This window comes from Lithobates pipiens, unplaced genomic scaffold, assembly GCF_037356315.1.
Source record: "Lithobates pipiens isolate NorthernLeopardFrog02 unplaced genomic scaffold, aLitPip1_a1.2 Scaffold_18, whole genome shotgun sequence".
NCBI lineage: Eukaryota > Metazoa > Chordata > Amphibia > Anura > Ranidae > Lithobates > Lithobates pipiens.
The window spans coordinates 424,355,944-424,379,844 of NW_027507758.1; the positions used below are offsets into that span (position 1 = coordinate 424,355,944).

Genomic DNA, 23,901 nt, shown 5'->3' on the forward strand with positions numbered 1-23,901 from the left:
AACCTCCAAGTTTCATCCTGGGTTACTGCACAGATATGGAAGAAAAAACAAAGCACCCCAAGATTTAAAGGCTAAGTTCACCTTTGGGAACATGTTACATGTTCCATCCGTTTTTAAGTTTTTGACTTGTTGTTCTTAATTAACTACCATGGAGCTCTGGGGCATCATGGTAGTTAACCACTTGCCGGCCAGCCGCTGTAATTTTACTGCGGCAGGTCGGCACGATCCCGCGAACCATTGTAGCTATAAGTCGGCTCTCGGGATCGGGATAGCAGGCACACGCAATGACTGCTGGCCAAGGGTGATCGCGAGCAGGAGAGACAGAACAGGGACGAGTGTGTGTAAACACACACTTCCCTGTTCTGTTCTGAGAGGAGTGACAGATCGTGTGTTTCTATTAACTAGGAACCACGATCTGTCACTTCCTCCAGTCAGTCCCCTCCCCCTTCAGTTAGAAACACACACTAGGGTACTACTACACAGTTAACTACTTGATCACCCCCTAATGTTTACCCCTTCCCTGCCAGTCACATTTATACAGTAATCAGTGAACTTTTATAGCACTGATTGCTGTATAAATGCCAATGGTCCAAAATCGCAAAAAATGGCCTGGTCTTTCAGCAGCCAAATCTTCCGGGGCTGAAGTGGTTAATTGATCTCTTCCTGTCAGGGTATCTGCCTGCCCATATGTGATGTACAGCACACAGATATACTGACAGAACTGAAGGAGACCTGCATGGCACCAGCAATCTTCTGATCACTGGTGCAGTGCTTTACCAGCTCCAAAAGAAAACAATATTACGGTAAATGCACTTTTTTTTTTACCTGCAAAAAAATGTGCATTTATTATTTTTTTAAAAAGGTGAACTTATACTTTATGTTAAACTACAAATGTCATTCCATTCCATTTAAGCATTTTAGTTTTAGTAAGATTATTACATTTTTTTTCCCCAGTCAATGTAACATGTCTGGACTTACTCATTTCATTTTAATAAAAGCCTTAGTTGCATAACTGATTGTATTTTCCCATTTTAATAACAATCCTACATTTTGTAAATTATTGAGAAGAACATATCTATTTTAAATAAATTGTGCTCATCAAGGAGTGGAGCGCAAGCTAATTGAGTTTGCATTTCATATAAATTGATCCAAATTGCTTTAATTAGCAACACTTTATGTTGGACTCAACTTTTTCCCCTATTTTAATGAAGTTTCTTTTAAAATATTACATTTTTCTTTTGCCAGAAATGCTGTTTTCGGGAAGGTAAGGGAACTGTCAATGTAAGGCTCTGATTAGGTAATTTTATTTTCTGTGGCTTCCATTCCAGTCTGGAACATTCAGTAGTTTATTAGAAACACAGACTTGGCTGACCTTCTGACAAGGGGAATAAAAATAAAATAAAACATTTAAAAGGAAAGAGCCAGTAAATTTCAACAGCTAAAGTTTGGATCATTTATTTACCCCTTTTCCAGTATAGCAAAGTATTTGACTGCCAAAACCATGAAAGTACATATAACCAGGACTACGTTTATTACACATTAGAAAGATAAACTGCGTTCCTAGAAAAAAAAATACAATGGATAGTGGTAAAGTTTTTTTTTTTATGGATAATTGCACTTTGTACCCCTCATTGTTCTTTGAACCGTCAAACTGTTTTAGGTGTATCTCAAAGCAAAACCCTTCTTTTTTTGGTTTTGGATGGAGTCAGGAAGGATTACATCTCCTGTCAAATTTTTATTTCCGTCTCTGTCCCCTCTACAGTGAGTCATTCTTTTTGTCCTGGCAACTACTGTTTACTGAAAGAAAGTGAGGGACAAACCAACATTTTAGAGTTGTCCCAAGAAAAAGAGTTGATGGGAAATCTTCGAACAAGGATACTTATTCTATGGACAAATGTCTAAGATGGGAATTCTCTTCACTTTGCAAGATAATCTCTCCTCTCCTGTTTCGTTTCTGGGACAGGAAGTGAACAGAAATTTCTCCAATGGTACCAAAAAATAAAAAAATAAAAAAGACAGGATGTTAATCCTTCCCTACTTTGCAAAACTAAAAAAAAAAAAAAAGTTTTGGCTATACATACAGAACATCTTAAATAATTTAGCCCAACGTCATTGCTCCAAGCTGATAGACATTACAAAAAATATACGGTATCTACCAACAACTAAGTTGTAAAAATGCCTATCTGGTAGAATATAAATTGAATTGAATTTTAGGTAGGCCTTTACATTATATGGCTTTGGTGAATCTAAATGCAATTGTACAGACATTCTAAATGATATTGTATTGTGTTTACTTAAACTATCTGATTATATTTGAGAGATCACACCTACTTTTGACAGTCTCTGTGTTTTCAGTCCTGAGATTCCAACTCTAAAAAGTGCTGGGAAGTGTGAAGCTCTTTGTCCTTTGAAGAACAATATAAACATTTTAACAGAGCGTGGATGAACATAAAATTATCCCCCATTCCTGGTCCAGTCCCATTCAAAGATGGAAGTAGTTGCAGCTATTTCAGGGCCATTTTAATTTGGAGTATGGTTGTAACTGGCAATGTACCAGATAATTCCTGCAGCTTAATGCTGAAATGAAAATCAAATTAAATAGGATGAAAATAAGTACAATTCTATAACACTGATCAGCGAATTACAACCCACTGATCAGAGTTATTAACCCCTAATGTGACCACACCCCACACCCATGCTGCTGCTTCCCTCTCCCCTGCCTCTCCACCTCCCGCCACTAACTTCCACCTAAAACCACTCCCCCTACTCTCCTTTACTATCCCATTCACCCTCCTCCTTCCCCCCAGCTCTAATTACCCCCGCCACACCCAATCTGACCCCCCCCAGCAAACCCCATCCCCTGTAGCTATAATGATGGTTCATTATCTGGAATCCCTCCTTTTACACTCCCGCTGACTTCAGGTGCTGCATGGGGCTTGGGGGGATCAAGATGCACCCCCCATCACCCAGATCACCCCCATACTGCCCCTGCACTCTGATCCATGGCTGATCCGATTGCCATCCCTACTTCTCCTCCCGCTGCCTGCAGCTTCTACCTGCACTGGGCTCCAGCGAGCTGTTAGGCTGGGGAGACTGGCAGGGGGAGGGGGGAGCGGGGCAGATGGGGGTGAAGTTGAGGCTTGGGGGGGCTTGGTAAACATGTTTTTACCAAGCACCTCCCTGTAGTAGAGTGAGTGCAGGCAGCGATCACTAAAGATCGCTCCTAGATGTCCCACTGACAGCTGATATATAGTAACCACGAGTGATACTATGTATCAGACTGGCATTTTATGAATGAATGAGTAATCCTCATACAGATTCCTTATTTAAGTCAAGTAAAGTGCTGCAGAGAAAGGGACTTTCTCTGTCTCAAAAAAGAGATATGGGGGATATATATTTTAAACAATATAACTGTAAAAAACATGTAAAAACAAAAAAACAAAAAAAAACATAGTGAGACCCAGTGACTTTTCTTAGGAACGACAACCACTCCAATTCACTATTGTCACAAGTGGGTGAGTTTGGGGTGCAATGCCCACACCCCGAGTCCAACCTTTTTCAAGCCAATTAGAGCCTCGGGCTCTAATCAGGTGGCTTTAAAAAAGAAATGGATACAAACATATGGTTTTCTAGCACCCCTAATGAACCGGCTGCTCCTGATAAGACACCTTTCACATGGAGCGGACTCTGTCAAGCAGATCCGCCTGTTCAGTGGGGATCTGTCTGCTGATCCCTGCAGAGCAGGCGGATGAGAGGTCCGTATCCACTTTGCTGATGCAGAGTGGACACGGAAACAGCCCGCTATTCTCTTCTATTCTCTATACCATCTGATCTGCTTAATGGATGGGGAATGGGATCCCCATCCCTCTGTTTTTAGTGGACTGGACTGGTTCGGATGCAGGCAGGTATAAACGGACCCATGTCACATTTACATCAGCCTCTCTATAGAGAACAACGGGTGATCCGATTGGGCCCGCAGAAAAAATGGACAGACAGATTCGATTGGTGTGCTTGTGTGAAAGGGGGCCTAAGGTCTTGTTCATACAGGGCAAACACAGCGTACTTTTACAGGGAAGCGCAGGTGTTTCATGCATCTATGTGCAGGCAGTCCCATTGATTTAATTTGGGATGTAGCAACTGTACGAACAGAGCCCTTGCTCCAAATTTTACATCCATGTAGGTCCGCATGCATGTCCCTGCACTCACACTGTCTGTGTTCAGGGTTATGTACCCATATCCACACGGGGGGCAGATTGGGAACAGCAGCTATGCCCTATGCAGCCGTTGCATCCCAATTGGCATAAATGGGACTGCCTGTATGGGGATGCATCGCTGTGCGGGTAAACTTGGCCCTCCATGGGCATACGCTTTAGTATGCCACATGTGAACAAGGCTTTAGTAGTAATTTTGCAGGAATTTTGTAAGTTATGTTGTGTTTATGTGCACTATTAATGATTTGAGTGTATTTTTAGCGAAAAAAATTGTTTGATAAACATTTGCGCAAATATCGCGCTACCTTAAAAATCAGTAGTGACTTCTTTTTTTTTAAAACATGTATTGGATTTTTTCAGACATAACAATAAGAGCAGTACAGAACAGTGCTGAGTTTGTCACTGAACCAAATGGTTCCAGAACCTAAGAATCAAATCAGTAACAACTAAATGATCATAAAAACATTTTCATAACATGAGAGAATCAGTGGTTATCATTTGAAGCGTGGCCTAGACTAACATGGAACCCTGAATCAGATGGTTGTACTGTGGAGCGACCAATTCACCTGAAAGGACCGTGGCCTGTGACTTGTCGCACTGCGACAAGTTACTAATCAGAGATTATCCAGGAGTTTCTCAAAGGTGTCAACTGTTTGCCCCAGGAAGTTCCCGGCATCCCACCCCTTTGGGAACTCTATGTGGTAGTGCCCAGTTCCTCCCATAGGGAAGAGTGGCTAGTGTATCACTGCCCGGTACTCGGGTTCATTCCGGCTCAATGATGTCCCCGATTTCAGACAGCAGGGGGGACCCTATTCTGATAACTTGCCCCAAAATAACTTTTTCAAACTCAGGGGTTGCAAGAATCCTTGGTGATAGGAGAAAAGAAACAGAGTGTCCCAGACAGGGAAGAGGAGAAAATGTGTGAGGGAGAGAAGAAAGCGAGAAGAGATGGGTCCATTGGAGTCCAGGATCACCTGTAGCTCTGGGTACATGCCTGGTCATATTGAGATATTACAGTAGGAGGCCCAAGGTTCCCATATGGCATTAAACTTCCCCATTATATCATGTAGTTGCGCTACTATATTTTCTTGTGCCATTACCCAAGACACTTTCCTCTTGAACTCCTGGAAGGAGACAATGGGATTTTTCCAGGCTCTGGCGAGCATTACCTTGGCTCCTAGTAATATATAGAAAGTCAGTGCTTGTGGGTATTTAAGTAAACCATGTATGGGGTGGCTAAGCAGTGCTACGTTTGGGTCTGGCGTGACCGTGACATTTGTTATGGATCTGATGCGGGGGCAAGTCCACCATATGTGGAACATCGTGCCCTCCAACTCACATCCCCTAAAGCATAAGGGAGAGTCCCCTGGCTAGGTCATTGCCGGTCTGGGGGGAACATAATACCACCTAGTCAGCACTTTGAGGATGGCCTCTATAAGGGAAATATTGGGAATACCTTTAAATGAGCACTGAAATGCGCAAAAACAGTCCGTGGCCCACCCCACCCTGAGAATTTAGTAGTATCCCTGTGGAGCATCTGTAGCCTTTGTTACCCCAAACAAAGTGCATTATGGAGGACTGGAATTTACTGAGGAATTGTTTCTTTACCGGAATCGGGAGAGAGCGAAATAAATATAGTAGTTGGGGGAGCAGGGTCATCTTTACCACATGAATTCTGCCCAACCAGGACAGACCACACTTTGACCACCTCTCCAAGTCCTCCCTACATTTATGTATCATAGGGGGATAGTTCACTTGGAAGAGATTGTTGATGCCGGGAGTGAGTTTTATACCTAGGTATGGTATTGCTGTAAAAGCCCACGAGAGGCAAAGTTGTGTGTAAGCTGTTTGTGTAGGTCTGAAATATGTAAAGCTATCGATTTAGTCATGTTAACCCCCAACCCGGAGACCTTGCAATATTTCTGCAGTATTTTGTATACCATAGGTGGGGAGGTGATAAAAAGGAGTAGGTCGTCCGCATACAATGCATACTCATGTTCTTGGTCTCCGCAGATTATCCTCTTGATGTCAGGACTAGATCGGATTGGTGTGGCCAAAGTTTCGATGGCTATAGGGAAGAGGAGGGGAGACAGTGCGCAGCCCTGCCTAATGCCCCTGCCAATGAAAAAGGAGTCCGAGTATCTGCCCATCAGGCGTACTTGAGGATTCCAGTCAAGTAGGCCCAATCCACTGAGTCAAAAGCCTTATGAAGATCTATCGAAAGTAAAAAAAACTTTTTTGGGGGCCCCATCCCATTGTGATTTGAGCAAGGAGATAATATCTATTACTCCCCCCTGTCTCCCAGGGATGAAGCTCACCTGATCTCTGTAGATGTAAGAAGATATAAAACTCGCCACTCTATTAGCAAGAATCTTCATCATTATTTTTATGTTGTTATTGATAAGCAAGATTGGACAATAGTTACCGACTTCACTTGGGTCCTTAGCCGATTTTGGGATGACTGAGATATAAGCAGACTTGAGATCAGTTCCTAATGGGGGCTCCCTCACTGAAAGAATTGAAGGACTGAGCCAGGTGCGGAGCCAGTAAGGGGCCAAATTTTTTGTAGTAGCCAGTGGGGAGACCATCCTGCCTGGGCGAAGATCGTAATTTAAGGGACTTGATGGTGTCCAACACCTTCTGAGGAGTAAACGGTAAACGTTTTCCAGAAGTTCCCTGTGGTCCCTAGCTAGTGAAGGCAAAGGGAGGTTATCAAGAAAAGTGTCCTGGAGTTGTTGGGGGGGGGGGGGGGGGGTGGTGGGATAGGTTTGTAAAGGTCAGAGTAGAACTGTAGAAAGGTGTCCATAATTTTTGTTGGATTTTGTCCCCAACGCGGAACGGGTTTAGGGGAAGGCTAGTGTGCATTGTTTAGGGCTCAGCTTGACTGAAAACCTGGAGCCAATCCTGTCTCTTTGGGAATAGAATTTGGCCCTGGCCCATCAGAGGTATTTTTCTGCCACCATAGTTAAGGTCAAATTGATAAGGGCACGGGCAGAATCTAGGGGGAGTGGAGTCCCTGAGTGTGATTTTGTTAGCCATGGATCAGAGGTGAGGGACCCGCAAAAGAGACATGCAGCCTATCTTTTCCTGGAGGAACAGACACACAGAAATGTGAAATTCACAGTTGAGTCAATGCCTGGGGACCTAGAAAGGAAAGCCAGAAGCATCTGGGGAGCCTGGAGTATCTCATATGAGAGAGACTGAAGTAGAGAAGAAAAGGGATGAAAAAAGAGAGAGGGGTTAAATAAGTATAATCATTTATAAAACTGCTTATGTTCACAAGACAACAAAAATTACACAGTAGCCGGGGGACCACCAACCCCCACCCACCCTGGAGCAGGGATGGACTCATCATCTCCTACCCCTTAACCTGAGAGGACCGGAAAGCCCTGACTACAAGGATTCTGGGGTGACTCCTGGGGCACCAAAGATGCTCTCGGAGGCTACTGTAGGTGCACTGGGTCCGCCACAGCTCCAGCCCAAGGAGCAGGGGGGCCAGGGAGACACCCGGGCCCAGCTTGGGGGGGTAAATAGACCCATTAGCCTGTGTCGGGTGACTCCCACAAATATAGAGGGTACGAGCTCCTGCTCCTCTAGAGTAGCATACTGGAAAAACATATCGGAGGAGGAGGTAAGAAAAACCTGTTATTTACAAAAAACAATAACAATAATGAATTGTTTCCACCTAACAGTGGGTGAAAATTATAAACTCCCTCTTAGGGACAGGAATCACTCTGTGTGTACTAATTTACTATGTGAGTATGGCGTGGCACTGAGGAAAGGCAGACAGCAGTCAAAAGGGTTCCACTTAGGGGCTCTAAGGGTAGTCTCATCCTCCTTTGCATTAATCCACGCCTGTAATTCTCTGTTGTCCATAAAGGACCAAGCCTGTGAGGGAAAGGGAATCCAACTGGGTTAATAAATAAGTGAAGTCCGTCCCGGAGGAAAGCCTCCAAAGAGGAGACCAGGGGATGCGCCCCAATCGTGTGAGAAGGCAAAGCCTCAGACCAGAGCCCTGGTCTATTCAGGGAGGCCTGTCCATCATGTTGGTAGGTTTTCCTTGGACCTCTAGGAGTGCTGTTTTCAGCCAAGTGGGTTGGAATAGGCTTGCTGGTGGGGATCTCTTCATGGAAGAGGGAGTTCCCTTGTTGGTGTGGATGGGGGGGATTTCTTGTGCGATCAGACCAAGGTGCAGCAATAAACGCTCCCCCTCTGCAAAGGAAGAGAAACTGTAGCCTTTTTTCCTATATGAGAAGTTTAGTCGGAGTGGAAGTGTAAAGTAAGGTGATAGGTCAGTGAAAATCTGGAGCCTCTTGACTTACTCATCACTTCCTCCTTTACTGAGTAAAAATGGGGCTTTACAGTGATGTCTCTGGGGAGATCTTCAGTGTGGGGAGCCCTGTGCACCCTCTCCAGTTCCAGGCGATGCTCAGCAATATCTGGGATGAGCCCTTTAATAAGTGATTTGACGGCCGATTGAACTTCTTTTCCAGATTCGGGGAGCCCCCTGATCCTAAAGTTGTACCATCTTGATCTATTCTCGAGGTCATCGATCTTTGCAAATGTGGTTTCTAATTGATCTTGCACATTTTGGAGCCTGGCTCAGTTTTTTTCTCAATCACATCAATCCTCATTCCTAGGTTTTGCAGATCTGTGTGAATGGATGAGGTAATCTGTGCTGCATTTAATGCTAGGCTCCTTGAAAGCATTTGTGATAAAGCCTCCATCATGGAGGTGAAGTCAATGGGGGTAGGAGTAGCTTCATTAGCGTCGCTCACAGCAAGGGCCGTGGCTGTCATCTGGCTCATTAGGCTTTTCTGTGCCTGCGCCATGGACATCGTGGGTTTCAGGGGGTTGTCCATGCTTGGTGTGGAGTGCGGTGGAGCGATCTGAAAGCTCTGGTGGCTTCTATGGGGCCACAGTGGTGCGGAGCTCTAGATGCTCGCGCCCATCTTAAGAGGCATGCGCCTCTGAGCACCTTCTTTTTATTCTACTGGCCATGTGCTTTCATAAAATGTATGGTTTGGGGGGTCTTTTACAAATTCTGAAAGCTGTAAGTGAAAAAGGAAAACATCCAGACTTCCTAAGAAATGTTTGCCTCTGATTTTCACAATTTCTCAACAATTTACAAATATTTGTTATTTATTAACTCAATACAGGTTAAGCTTTTATATTTATAAAAAAATTTAGCAGGGATTTTATAAATTGTGCTGTGTTTGTATCTGCTAATAATGAGTTTAGTGTATTTTTTGCAAAATATTACTTTGGTAAACATTTGCTCAAATATCATGGGGCCTTAAGAATCAATAGCACCTTCTTTTTATTCTACTGGTCCTATGCTTTCAAAAAATATATGGTGGGGGGGGGGGGGGGGAGGTCTTTCACAAATTCTGAATACTGTAAGGGAAAAATTAAAACCTTCAGATTTTTGTGAAATTAGCTGTGGTTTTTATCTGCTAATAATGGGTTTAGTGTATTGTTTGCAAATTTATTGGTTTGATAAACATTTGCGCAAATACCGCGGGGGTCTAAAAAATCAGTAGCACATTCTTTTTATTCTAGAGGTCATATACTTTCAGAAAATATATGGCTTTGAGGGTCTTTCACAAATTCTGAAAGCTGTAAGGGAAAAATTAAAATTTTCAGATTTTTTGAGAAATTTGGACATTTACACTTTTGCGTCTGTTCAATTTTAACCATTTCCCAAAAAGGCACAATATAAAAGTAACACATATTTGTTATTTATAACCTCAATGCAAGTTAAACTTTTTTTAGTAGGAATTTTGTAATTTGTGTAATGAATTTTGTAGTTGTGTATTTATCTAGTTATCATGATTTTAGTGGATTTTTTGCAAAAATATTGTTTTGATAAACATTTGCTCAAATATTGTGGGACCTCCATTAGCAGTTTCTCTTTATTCTACTGGTCATGTGCTTTCAGAAAATATATGGTTTGGGGGGTATTTTAAAAATGCTGAAAGCTATAAGTGAAAAAATAAAAGGCAAAGGAAAAATTTCAAGAATGGGCTGGCCACCTGGGTGTACAAAATGGAACATGGGACCTGACAGCAAAAGGCTTAAAGTGTAACAAAATGAAAAAATCGTTTTCCTATAATTTTGGATAAAGTAAGGGAGGGTTATAGCCCCTGTCAGTTATTTTTTGCATTTTGTGTCCCATAGGGGAAATTTCCCTTTACTTTACATAACCAAAACAAGAAGTTATCAAAAATTGCTCCAAAGTAAGGTAATCCTGGGATGTCACCAGGTTCACAAGAACTAATGTCCCCATTGGAGGATTTATCTTCTATTACTGTTCTGGTGTCAAGCCAAAATTTTGGATTTTTTTAACTTTCACTTTCTATAATAACGGTAAATAGGACAAATAGAGAGGAAGCTCCCTAACTGAGGCACAGACAGCAATAAAAACTGACAGGTGTTCTAATCCCTCTTCACTCTATACAAAACTAAGAAAAAATTGTCTTTAGTTAAACTTTAAATGTACTAAATACTGTTTACTATCAAATCAAGTATATACAATCTGAATGAGATCAAGGTATTTTAAAAACTGACCTGATCTTCAAAAAAACAATAATATACAATGAAAAAGAAGAAAAAGGATTTATGGGTCTACAGGAGCATTTACCCTGTTTTATACTGTAATCCAAGATGGTGTTTATCATTAGCTCAAAGTATCAAATCATCATGTTGTGATACTAACCTTCGGACTTAAAAGCTTACAACATACACAGATAAGTATTTGTGGTCCTTGAAGCTAATATTATGAGTAGATAAACATTGCACATAAACTTTATTAACTCCTGTACAATATTTTTGGATGCAATATTACAACAATTATTCCTTGCAAAGTTATTGAAGAAATATATAGTATGATATACATAACTATAATGTACATACCGATATATGGAGAGCCAAGTGTGGGATGCATCCCTCTTTTTGCTTACAGTTTGGATGTGAAAATCACAGAACTTCACTATTAGTCTTACCCTTCATTATGAATATCCTAATAAAACACGGACCTGTTTTACGTGGCTTTGGAAGTTTTGTCTCCTTTAATATCTTTGATATATTGAGCTAATAATTCTTGGATTATAGTATAAAAGTGGGTAAATATTCCCTTAGAACTACAAGGTGTTTCCCTTCTTTTTCATTGCTTATTGTTTTTCACTATCAACCTAAGTAGAAACATACATATTTTAAAAAAAAGTCACGCTCACCATGTCCATATCCCCAAACTGATTAGGTGCCAAATAAATACCATGGGAAATGAAAAATGTAATACATTTCAGAAATAACTTAAACTGCCAGGTCAAATGCTGGTTCTAGAAAATAAATTCTTAATCTTTCACAAGTCACAAGCATTTGTGACTCCTAGAGTCTCGCTTTTGTATATTGATATCAGCATAGTCCCCCTCTATGTCTTTCTGTTTTTTCTAGGCACCTGCTATTTTTAGTGTTTGTTTTAGTACAGCTATTGCCTTTTATGGAACTAGACACTATCAGCTACATGTTACCTTTCAAGGGCACATTTCTTCCCTTATCTCCCCACATGTTTTCTGTCTGTATGTTAAGAACAGCACTTGAGAAAAACCTTGAGAACCCTTTAAGATGACACTGCTTCTTATATATTAAGGTTATATACAGTATCTCAAAAAAGTGAGTACACCCCTCACATTTTTGTAAATATTTTATTCTATCTTTTCATGTGACAACACTGAAGAAATTACACTTTGCTACAATGTAAAGTAGTGAGTGTAAAGCTTGTATAACAGTGTAGATTTGCAGTCCTCTCACAATAACACACACCCATTAATGTCTAAACCGTTGGCAAGAAAAGTGAGTACACCCCTAAGTGAAAATGTTCAAATTGGGCCCAAAGTGTCAATATTTTGTGTGGCCACCATTATTTTCCAGCACTGCCTTAACCCTCTTGGGCATGCTGTTCACCAGAGCTTCACAGGTTGCCACTGGAATCCTCCTCCATTCCTGAATGATGACATCATGAAGCTGGTGGATGTTAGAGACCTTGCGCTCCTCCACCTTCCTTTTGAGTTTGCCCCACAGATGCTCAATAGGGTTTAGGTCTAGAGACATGCTTGGCCAGTCCATCACCTTTGCCATAATCTTCTTTAGAAAGGCAGTGGTCATCTTGGTGGTGTTTTTGGGGTCGTTATCATGTTGGAATACTGCCCTGCAGCCCAGTCTCTGAGGGGAGAGGATCATACTCTTCTTTAGTATGTCACAGTACATATTGGCATTCATGGCTTACCCAATGAAAAAAATTTGCTAAATACTGTGCTGTCCAAAGAAGGGGGAAAGCTGATCTAAAGTGCATAGCTGACCTGATACACATTCAAATATATCGAAGTTAGAATAATAGTGAAAAATATCAAACTAACAGTATGCCTGTGTAGTACTGAAATAGTAATGTCAGGTAATTAAACCAGTGTATATCATACATATAAAAGTGATATCAAGTGATTAAATCAATGTATACTATACATATAAATACAGTGATATCAAGTGATTAAATCAATTTATATCATACACATAAAATACAGTGAACAACGTATACTTAAACTTATACTTAAACTCAAAAGCAGTAATAGAAAAAATATTTTAAAAAGTCCACTGAGTGAGAAAAAGGTGTTTGATGAAATGGAAATGTCCAAAACATATGTATCCTGATGCCCCAAATGATAATTTTCAAGCCATCACTGAATGTGCATGAAAAGGGGAGATAGAGCACCGCCACCAATGACACTCAGGCTTGCCGGAAAGTGTGGATTCAATAGGACATACGCTCTATGAATCAAACAGACTTATCGGTGATTCTTCACCAAAGATAATAGGGCCTGGATGGATATAGGCGTTGATACAATTGAATAAAATAATCTGTGCATGCTTGATCCTGTATGTCCACTGGATGCTGGCAGCACTGATATGTCTATTTCCCAAAGACAACCTCTGCATATGACACTGAGCATGTGCACTCAACTTCTTTGGTCCACCATGGTAAGGCCTGTTCTGAGTAGAAGCTGTCCTGTTAAACCGCTGTCTGGTCTTGGCCACCAGGCTGCAGCTCAGTTTTAAGGGTCTTCACAATCTTCTTATAGTCTAGGCCATCTTTATGTAGAGCAACAATTATTTTTTCTCAGACCCTCAGAGAGTTCTTTGCCATGAGGTGCCATGTTGTACTTCCAGTGACCAGTATGAGAGAGTGAGAGCAATAACACCAAATTTAACACACCTGCTCCCCATTCACGCCTGACACCTTGTAACACTAATGAATCACATGACACTGGGGAGGGAAAATGGCAAATTTTCCTATTTTGGACATTTTCACTTAGGGGTGTACTCACTTTTGTTGCCAGCGGTTTAGATATTAATGGCTGTGTGTTGAGTTATTTTTTTTCTTTCAATAGATTTTTATTGGATTTTATCACATACAGATATAACAAAACAGAGGATAAGGGAATAAAGAAAGGTAAGGTAGGTTATATTATTGGACACAGTAAAACAAGAAAATATCTGGGTACATACAATCACAAAGTATCTGCCACATATACCATGCAATTACTGAAATATAAGATAACTTCATGTGTTGAGTTATTTTGAGGGGACATCAAACTTACAATGTTATACAATCTGTACACTCACTACTTTACTTTGTAGCAAAGTGTCATTTCTTCAGTGTTGTCACATGAAAAGATATAATAAAATATTTACAAAAATGTAAGGGGTATACTCACTTTTGAGAAATACTGTAAATATTATCTTTATGTCAATGTTCTGCGCCAGTATTTCCCTAATATAGAAAGGTGGATATGTTCCACTTTACACTTTCTGACACCTCAAAGTGATATTTGAAATGACCTTGTTGTTATTTAAATAATTAACAACAAATAACATTTTGGTAATTCATGGGTGTATATAATTAATAGTTGACACTGTTTTCATTGTAGCCTTAACTTGTGAAGAAGCTAACAGTATGCAAATTCTTCTTGCATGAATCTCTTTCTGAACAAATTAAATAACTTTACTCTGCTGTTTTCTCCTTATAATATATATTCTTAAATGATTAATTATTAACTATGTAACATTCCAATTGACAACAATTTTGCATGGTAATTTTGTTAACATTCATTTTACAGATATAATATCACTAATTGGCTGTCTAGCTCATACTTCTGTAAAAAAGTAATAATCCTAGGAGCATAAAAAGATAGCTCCTCTGGTTAAAGTCCTCTTCATTTGGTTGAGCAACAGAAGGGAAGAGAAGAGCACAAGAAGCCAAGGTTTGTGCATTTGTTCCCTACGATTATGTTGAACTGCATTGTCAATATCCATTCATGTATCTCTAAATATGGGTAGTGTGAAATAGAAAATATGAGGAAAACCAGGGAAAATCAATAACTATATTACTTTTTCTAGATCCATAATTGAACTTTTGGAAAACATATGCACTTTGTCATTTCACATTAATTATTTGTTTTAGCTGCAAGATACATACATGCAGAATTATTGTTTGATTTAAAAGATATTAAAATGCAAACGATAGACAATTGAAAAATTAAATTTCAGCTGTCAGAAGCAGAAATATGGAAATTAAAATTGGAATTATGCAAAATGAGGTAGAAGGTAACACTATGATGGTTTTGCTAAAGTTGAGCATATAAAGTATATTATAATCTGTACTAAGCAGCCTATACTGATATAATTACCTAGTAGCTACTGTTGCAAGTTCTGTGGTCATGTGTATCTAAGTAGTGTCAAAATTCTTCCATCAGATTGCCACATTTGGAAAAACTTAAGCAACATGGTATTTTTTTTTCCCAAAGGTCAGTCATTTGAAGGTATCTGCTGTAACCAATAGGTATAAAGTTAATCTGCTGTTTCTTAGTCTAAAATTTGATGAATATGAAAACAATCAAGTTATGTCAATAGTCAACTTTACTTAATTGCACTGCCAAAAATGGCACACTTTTTTGTTTAGCTCAAAAGCAGAAAGTACATTTGAATTAATCACTTTGACACCCCTGATTTTCTCTTTATGAAGTTCAAATTCTGCAATATACCAAAGCTGCTCATACTATTGACCTTTTTGCAAAGCATTTGGAGATATTACTATGTTGTATATTGTTTTGCTGCCTGCCTAGCAAATTTGGGATGATTGACTGGGCTTTAAGGCAAGAGCTAGGAGGACAACATGAGTGAAGGTTGCCATTAGGGATTGGTCAAACGACCCCCTGTTTGGTTCGCACCAGAACTTTCGAACATCGGGAAAGTTCAGACCTGAATAATAAACCTCATTAAAGTCTATGGGACCCAAACATGAAAAATCAAAAGTGCCCATTTTGAAGGCTTATATGCAAGTATTTGTGCATACAATGGTTATGGGGGTCTGGGTACTGCCCTGGGGGACATATATCAATGAAAAAAAGTTTAAAAAAATAAATTTTTAAATGAGCAGTGATTTATTGATGCTTAAAGTGAAAGTATAAAAATTAAAAATACATTTCAATATAGTGCCCGGGGATCCCTTTAGTCCACCTGTAATGTGGCACATCTGTACTGTGTATAGAAGCTGCTGCAGTAATAATTTCATTTATAAAGCCCAAAAAATGACATTTTCCCTGGAAGCTTTCTGGGAATATCCTCTCCATGACTGTGAAAGTGTATATGAGCAAACCTGACCATTGGAACTCCTAGCTGACTTTTGGTATCAAGAGTGGTGTTTGATGCAAGTCCTTCCCATGTGCTGCTATTCTACATGGCTATCCATCAAGTCATTAGAGCTGGAGTTGTTTTCCAGATCTCGCTACATGCCTGCTTATATCTTCTTTCTGGTAAGGAGATTGGATTGTCTCTGTGGTGTGGTGTGCTCTTTTTAAACACTGAAGTTGGTGCAAAGATTTAATCTCTCCCTTTACATCGAAAGACTTTTATTCGTTATATCAGCGCTGCATGTGGACTTTTATATTTATTTTATTTGTATATTAAACAAATTGTGTTGGTTGCTTAATATTCTAACTAGATTTTTGGTAGCGCGAACACACCCGTACATTTTTTATAACCTAAATCATATCTGTGCTTATGGTAAGCAATACAGACCAATGAAAACAAAATTAAGTGATATATCAATAGCAGCTGCTGTCTAAGGGTGATGAATCACTACACAGAACATATAAAAATATCCCTTAGTTGAGAGGAAATACAGTGCTTACCAATAACATACATATACCAAAAAAATATATATTGCTTTTCAAAAGCACAAAAAAACAAAACAAAATGAAAAGAAACATTCTTAATAGTTCACTGGTCCGTACATGTTTATACTTGGTGATGATTTCCACATTTTTTTAAAGTTCTGTACAAAGAAGAAAAAGTGCTGATGAAGGTGGTGTTACCGCATGGGGTATGTTACAGACAGAGGAAGAATCCTGAGGATAGGGATAACACACCATGCTCACCAGATTATATTGACCCCTTGAGTGAGTCAGTGTAGCTCTCTGTAACCTCCCCTCCTGGGTAGGTGTTTTTTTTCTTCAGATGTTTTCTCCCTGTTTCCTTATGAGTACAGATCTCCAGGATACTTTGAGCAAGTGGCATACATAAGGAAGAAAGAAGGGCTCCAAACAATGAAAATACCATTTATTTAGAAACAAAAAGGAAAAATTGCACTTACAGCATGAAAAACTATATATTGCTATAAAACTATGGTTTGCCTCATGCAAGATGACCGCTGGAGTTAATTACCAGGAACTGGATGTGACATCACTGAAAGTTACCACCCAACAAGTTTTGTCATCATTACATGATGTATCCAGGTGCTAGCTGTGATAAACTCCAAGCACAAACACGTGTGGACTAGTGAACTGTTAAAGAGGTTCTTCACCCTGTCAACAAAAACTTAAAGGTCGGCAGCTACAAATACTGTAGCTACTGACTTTTTTTTCACAATAGATTTTTATTCAAAAGTATAACAAAATACAGACGTACCAATGTGGTTAGATAAAGGAAGGGTACTCCCTCAGGTACAATCGAGAGCCCGAGTGTTTTAGACAGGACCAGAATTGATGAGCATAAAGGGCAGGGCCATCTAAATGAAGCTACCATTTGCTAAGAGCATAAACTCAGTAAGTGTAGTCACCCTATTACAGACATAGACTGAAAACGTATCTATAAAAGAATGGCATATTAGCAATTAGTCAAATGGTAAAACAACAACAATTAAGGAAACGAGGGAGTTATAACGACCAATATTACATTCAGCACCTCAAGGCTCTATGCCTTGTTCCCTTAAATGAGTAGGAATGAGGTAACTCTATGAACCCTCCATAGGGATCCATATAAAAAAAATAAAGAAGAAAAAGAGATAGATAAAAAGATAGAGGAGAGAGAAAAAAAATGGTTGGGGGGGGGGGGGGGAAGAGACAGCTGTCTGCTCAACCCAAGAACACTGCTCTATGAAAGATCAGCTGAGTGGTGAGAGGTAAACATGTGAGAGTGACGGGAGTCATTGAATTAATACATGCTTGTTTGAATTTTAAGTTTTGTAAGTGCGCATTTGTAAGGGTTTTTTTTTATTACCAAATACATTTTATTGGATTACGCTATATGTACATTTATCTTGCTTGTTACGAGCAGCACCTAGATGGAGAGATGTAATGTTTCCTGAAAGAAATTGTTTAAACCCCATCAAATTACCTAGATCTATCTGGTAATTTAATTACCTTAGGGCATTTCTCACACGCAGTGTGGCGATGGGATTCAGCTGAATTCAAACCCCATATGAACGTTATCTGATGGAATTATGACATATGCATTAGAACTGGGATACAATCTGTATAGTTTTTGTTTTGATTTCTTAGCACCGCTAATGTTATAGCTTAAAGAGGAAGTAAACTCTCCCACTCTGATGCTTCTCTTCATTTAGTCCATTATAATAAGTAATTATCAGACTATAGCCACTATAATCCAGCCAAAATTGCATATTACTTACTGTTTAAAGAAACTTAAAAAAACTTGTTTCCAGGGGTTAGGCAGCGCCATCTTAAGTATTGTTTTCCACAGGAGAGTGTATTTCTGTCCTTACATTGAGCACTTCCAGTACTGTTAACCAAGACTCCTTCCAACGTTTCTATGGCAACCCTGCTTGCCTGTTCATAGCTGACTTGTTTTATTTCATAGTATTTACTTGTGCCGATGTCTAATGTTTCCCTCTGTCAGTCTTATCAGCTTCAGCTGACAAGACTGCAGTAATGGCAAAGTTTACACTGCATGTCATGTCACATGGTCTCATGGTGTGTAGGAGATAGCGCTGAATGATTCTGAAGTCTCCTGGGAGTTCAGTGTTGTGCCGTAGGAAGTCTTGATAACAGATAGATAAGCACACAGAGAGTGTGCCGTAAATCAGGGGGATCTGGGCATGCTCAGTGACTTCATTCTAAAAAACAAAAAGGATTACAACAATACTAAGCAAGTAAGGGGATATCTACAAGCAGTGATCGTTAGGGTTTTTTATGCTGATTTACACGGGACAAAGTTGTGTGGGAGGGTTTAAAACCACTTTAACTGAAGTATACTTTTGAGAATGAATGGCTATTGCCAATGTTTCCATAGCTATAACAAAAAGGAGGGGGTTACGGAAGACATCCCTGTCTGGTCCCTCTTTCAAATTTGATGGGGTCTGACTTACGCCCATATGCAAGGATATTAGCCGAGAGATTTTAATATAAGGCCTTGAAGGTCCAGTAACAGTAGTATACCTCGCCTAGTGGCTACACCCTCCCAGTTAAATTGCAATAAGAAAACCAGGTCTATAGCCTGTCTAATCTGGTCCACTGCCTGTCGGCCAGGGACAAATCGAACCTGATCTATATGTACAATATCTCATAAAAGTGAGTACACCCCTCACATTTTTGGAAATATTTTATTATATCTTTTCATGTGACAACACTGAAGAAATAAAACTTTCCTACAATGTAAAGTAGTGAGTGTACAGCATGTATAACAGTGTAAATTTGCTGTCCCCTTAAAATAACTCAACACACAGCCATTAATGTCTAAACCATTGGCAACAAGAGTACACCCCTAAGTGAAAATGTCCAAATTGGCCCAAAGTGTCAATATTTTGTGTGGCCACCATTATCATCTATCACTGCTTTAACCCTCTTGGGCAAGGAGTTCACCAGAGCTTCACAGGTTGCCACTGGAGTCCTCTTCCACTCCTCCATGACAACATCACCCAGCTGGTGAATGTTAGAGACCTTGCGCTCCTCCACCTTCTGTTTGAGGGTGCCCCACAGATGCTCAATAGGGTTTAGGTCTGGAAACATGCTGGGCCAGTTCATCACCTTTACCCTCAATTTATTTAGCAAGGCAGTGGTCTTCTTGGAGGTGTGTTTGGGATCATTATCAAGTGGAATACTGCCCTGCAGCCCAGTCTCCGAGGGGATCATGCTCTGCTTCAGTATGTCACAGAACATGTTTGCATTCATAGTTCTCTCAATGAACTGTAGCTCCCCAGTGCCGGCAGCAGGGCTGGTGCAAGGATCTTTGACACCCTAGGCAAAACCTAATTTTGCCGCCCCCCACACCCCCGGCTGCGCCCCTGACTCCACCTTACCCTGCCCTTGCTACACATGTGACCTATCGGACCCATACACTGACCCCCTGACACATACACTAATCCACCTGACTCCTACTTCCTGCACTACTCACATCACACTGACCCCTACACTGACCTACCTGATAATTACACCAACCTACCTGGCACCTACACTAACCCACCTGACACCTACACTGACAATTACACTGACTATCACACTGACACCTACACTGACCATCACACTGACACCTACACTGACACATACACTGACACATACACTGACACCTACATTGACACTGACACCTACACTGACCATCACACTGGCCCATACACTGACCATCACACTGACACTGAAACATACACTGACCATCACACTGACACATACACTGACACATACACTGACCATCACACTGACACATACACTGACACATACACTGACACATACACTGACCATCACACTGACACATACACTGACCATCACACTGACACATACGCTGACCATCACACTGACACATACACTGACCATCACACTGACCCATACACTGACACATACGCTGACCATCACACTGACACATATACTGACACTGACCCATATACTGACACTGACCCATACACTGACCATCACACTGACACATACACTGACACATACACTGACCATCACACTGACACATACACTGACCCATACACTGAACATCACACTGACACATACACTGACCATCACACTGACACATACACTGACCATCACACTGACCATCACACTGACCCATACACTGACCATCACACTGACCCATCCACTGACCATCACACTGACACATACACTGACCCATATGCTGACCCATACGCTGACCCATACGCTGACCCATACGCTGACCATCACACTGACACATACACTGACCATCACACTGACACATACACTGACCATCACACTGACCTACCTGACTCCTAGTTCCTGCATTACTCACACACAAACTCCCTCCATACAGCTCAATGTAGATCAGGGAAGAACCACCCTCCTCCTTACCTCTGCTCTTTGATGCTTCAGTGACTATTATCAGGGCCTCTCCTCAGCACTGGGTGTGCAGAATTGTTCAGGAGTCCACGCCAGCGCAGTCCACCCGCTTCGCCTCCACGATGTCCCGCCAGGGCCAGGCCAGCGCCGTCCACCCGCTCCACGATGTCCCACCAGGACCAGGCCAGCACCGTCCACCCGCTCCACGATGTCCCGCCAGGGCCAGGCCAGCGCCGTCCACCCGCTCCACGATGTCCCACCAGGGCCAGGCCAGCACCGTCCACCCGCTCCACGATGTCCCGCCAGGGCCAGGCCAGTCCCGTCCACCCACTCCATGATGTCCCCGCCGGGCAGGAGGTCAGCTGACTGACCTCTCAATGCTCCCATCTCCGCCGAGCCCCGTCCCTCCGCTGCACTCACAGAGACACACAGCGCCGCTCCACAGGGACACGCTGTGAGATAAACCCGTGTGAGCACAGCGGGGCGCTCAGCGGGAAACCTGGGGGATTGATGGCACCAGCGGCACACCATGGGGAGCGAGCAATCAGGAGAGGAGAGCTGAGCTCACACTGGACAGAGGCCGTGGTTGCGCCCTAGGTAGTAGTGCGCCCTAGGCGGCTGCCTACTTCGCCTAGTGGTAGCGCTGGCCCTGGCCGGCAGCACTCATGCAGACACATTAACCTGTTTAATAACAGCTAGTACCTCCTCTATAATAATTTCCTTCTCCAAAATATTTCGATGAGGAAGCAATAGGGAGGGAAGAGGTAGGTCTTTAAGAAAGTCACTCAGGTCCCCAGAGGATGGATCCCCTGCCCCCCATACAAAGAGTTATTTATTTTCTGTGGATTCTGGCTCAAGGATCCGTCTGACCTTCTAATCATGGGAACAGTGCGGGATTAAAGCTTACAAACTAACATTGTACTCGACCTGTCCTTCAGGGCATAAAAAGATGCCTGGATCCAGCTAAGACTTCTTCACTCTAGTGGTCAGGCAGAGGTTCAGTTCCAGCCAGACAGAGTCAATCTTATCCCTGAGGTTCAGGTCCAGGTTTTTTTTATGTTGGGCGAGCAGGTCAGACAACTTCCTTTCCTTTTCGCTTGTAAGAGCTTCCGCATTTTTTTAAGGTGGGATGCCATTTGAATTAGGTAACCTCTAATTGTAACCTTGTGGGCCACCCAATTAGTTACAGGAGAGGTATCCTCAGGATTGTTCAAGGTAAAGAACTCCTTCAGGTGTTGGTCAATGTCAAAGCAGACTGAGGGATTACTTAATAGTGAATCATTCAGTCTCCACAGTGCAGGCCCCTTTGACTTTGCAAACTATCATACTAAGTCCAGAGCAGGGAGTGATCCAACCAGGCCACATCTACAATGCTGCTAGCTTAGAAGAGGGGCATCATAGTAAGAGTCGTAAAGAAATGGTCTATTCTATTCAATAGTAGGTATTGTGGATATGAGAAAAGAAGGTATAATCCTTCCTGGGTGGGTTAAGCTGCTGCCAAATATTGATCAAGTTATGGCAAAATAGCATTTTAGCCAACTTAGATCCAATTTTCGTATATCTTCTAGGAGTGGTGGAGGGTCTTCCTACCCTACTAAGAATAACATAAAGTCAGGAAACATCATAAATACTCCAACTATGATCCCGCCCTAGGATCAACTGGGAAAAAAAGGGAACAGTGACAAGGAGTAGAACTCGCAGTGTTCCAAGTGATCAAATCAGTGGCCTTCATCTTCACAGAGGTCTGGCCTTGAGCTTGGAATTGCTTCTGGTGGAGCGCCACACCAGAGACAAAGACCTTTCGCAGGACCAGCTGGTAGGCTATTTGAGCTGTAGAGTGTGAGGGGAACCCTCTGGTTCAATTGAAATGAAGCCCAATTTTGTCAGCAATGCCTCTCCCTCTTGGAATATAGAAAAAGAGTGCTTCTTGTTGCAGTAGGTAAAGTTTAGGTGTAAAGGGCCAGCCCAGTAATACTTTATATTCTTGGCAATGAGAGGTTGTAATAAGAGCTTCAGTGCCCTGCGCTTTTGAACTGTGACAGGTGAGATATCTGCAAAAATCTAGATAGAATGATCTCGTAATTGCAAATCTGCAATTTCCCTTGCTCTGGCCATCACGCATTTATTGACTGCATAGTAAAGAGGTTTTATTATAATGTCCCATAGCAGTCCATTGGCTCAGGGAGCAGTCAGGGCTCTATGGGCTTTAACCAGTTCCAGCCTGTGAGAAGGTACCTCAGGAATAAGGTGTGAAATAAGTTCCTTAATTATAGCATCGTTGTCTGTAAAGGATTTGGTGATCCCCTATACCTTAAAGTTAAAACAGCGGGATTGAATTTCCAGGTCATCGATCTTATCTAGAGCTTTGTCCAACTGCTTCTGTAGGGCCTCAATACAATCAGTGTTTTGATTAGTTCTGCTAATAGTTTCATCAAGCACGGTTTCCAGGGTCCCTATAGGAGTTCAATTCCTGAAATTCCTGTTTAAGGTCAGAGGTTATGCGTTTACTAGCCTTTTCTAGGCTCTTGTCAAGGAACATTGAGAATCTCGCCAGGAGAATGGAGACTCAGAGTACTCCAATGATGGTGGTGCAGCCTGGGCATTAGGTGGGGGAAAGGCTATAGACAAGATCTCCAGTTGCCCTGTCCATGTCAGATTGGGAGGTGAACATATTTCTCTCAGGGGACAAAGATGTAGCCTGAGATGCAGTGTCAGGTAGCTCACCTGCTTGATGCTTGACTGTGTGTCACAGTCTCTGTAAGCAGCATAGCTGGCTGCAGGCCCCATTGATGTTGAGATGCCAACGGCATCTTGGTCGTCCAGATGAAATCTGTAGCTCCCTTTGATACAGGCCGAGGGATCAATTTAAACATGCCTCTGGTCATAGGTAAACTCCCTGTAGCGGTGGGAGTCTGGCAGGGCAGTTAGATGCAGCGGGCGGGATTGCTGTCTGTCCGGGCAGGAAGGATTAGACCAGCAGGGAGCGGAGCCGAAGTGTCACACATCCTCCATCTTAGGCTGCATGCATGCACCCCCGTAGCTCCTGACTT

The 23,901-nt window shown here is 41.7% G+C and overlaps 1 protein-coding gene across 2 annotated transcripts in view; it reads left to right on the forward strand.

Annotated features, from left to right (window-relative positions):
- Window positions 1-14,389: 14,389 nt before the first annotated feature.
- Window positions 14,390-23,901, forward strand: part of SI (sucrase-isomaltase) — a 342,643-nt gene continuing 333,131 nt past the window's right edge. For both annotated transcript variants that reach the window (XM_077488042.1, XM_077488044.1), the window contains exon 1: window positions 14,390-14,527. The gene's annotated coding sequence lies outside the window, so the exon portion shown is untranslated. The remainder of the gene's footprint in view (window positions 14,528-23,901) is intronic.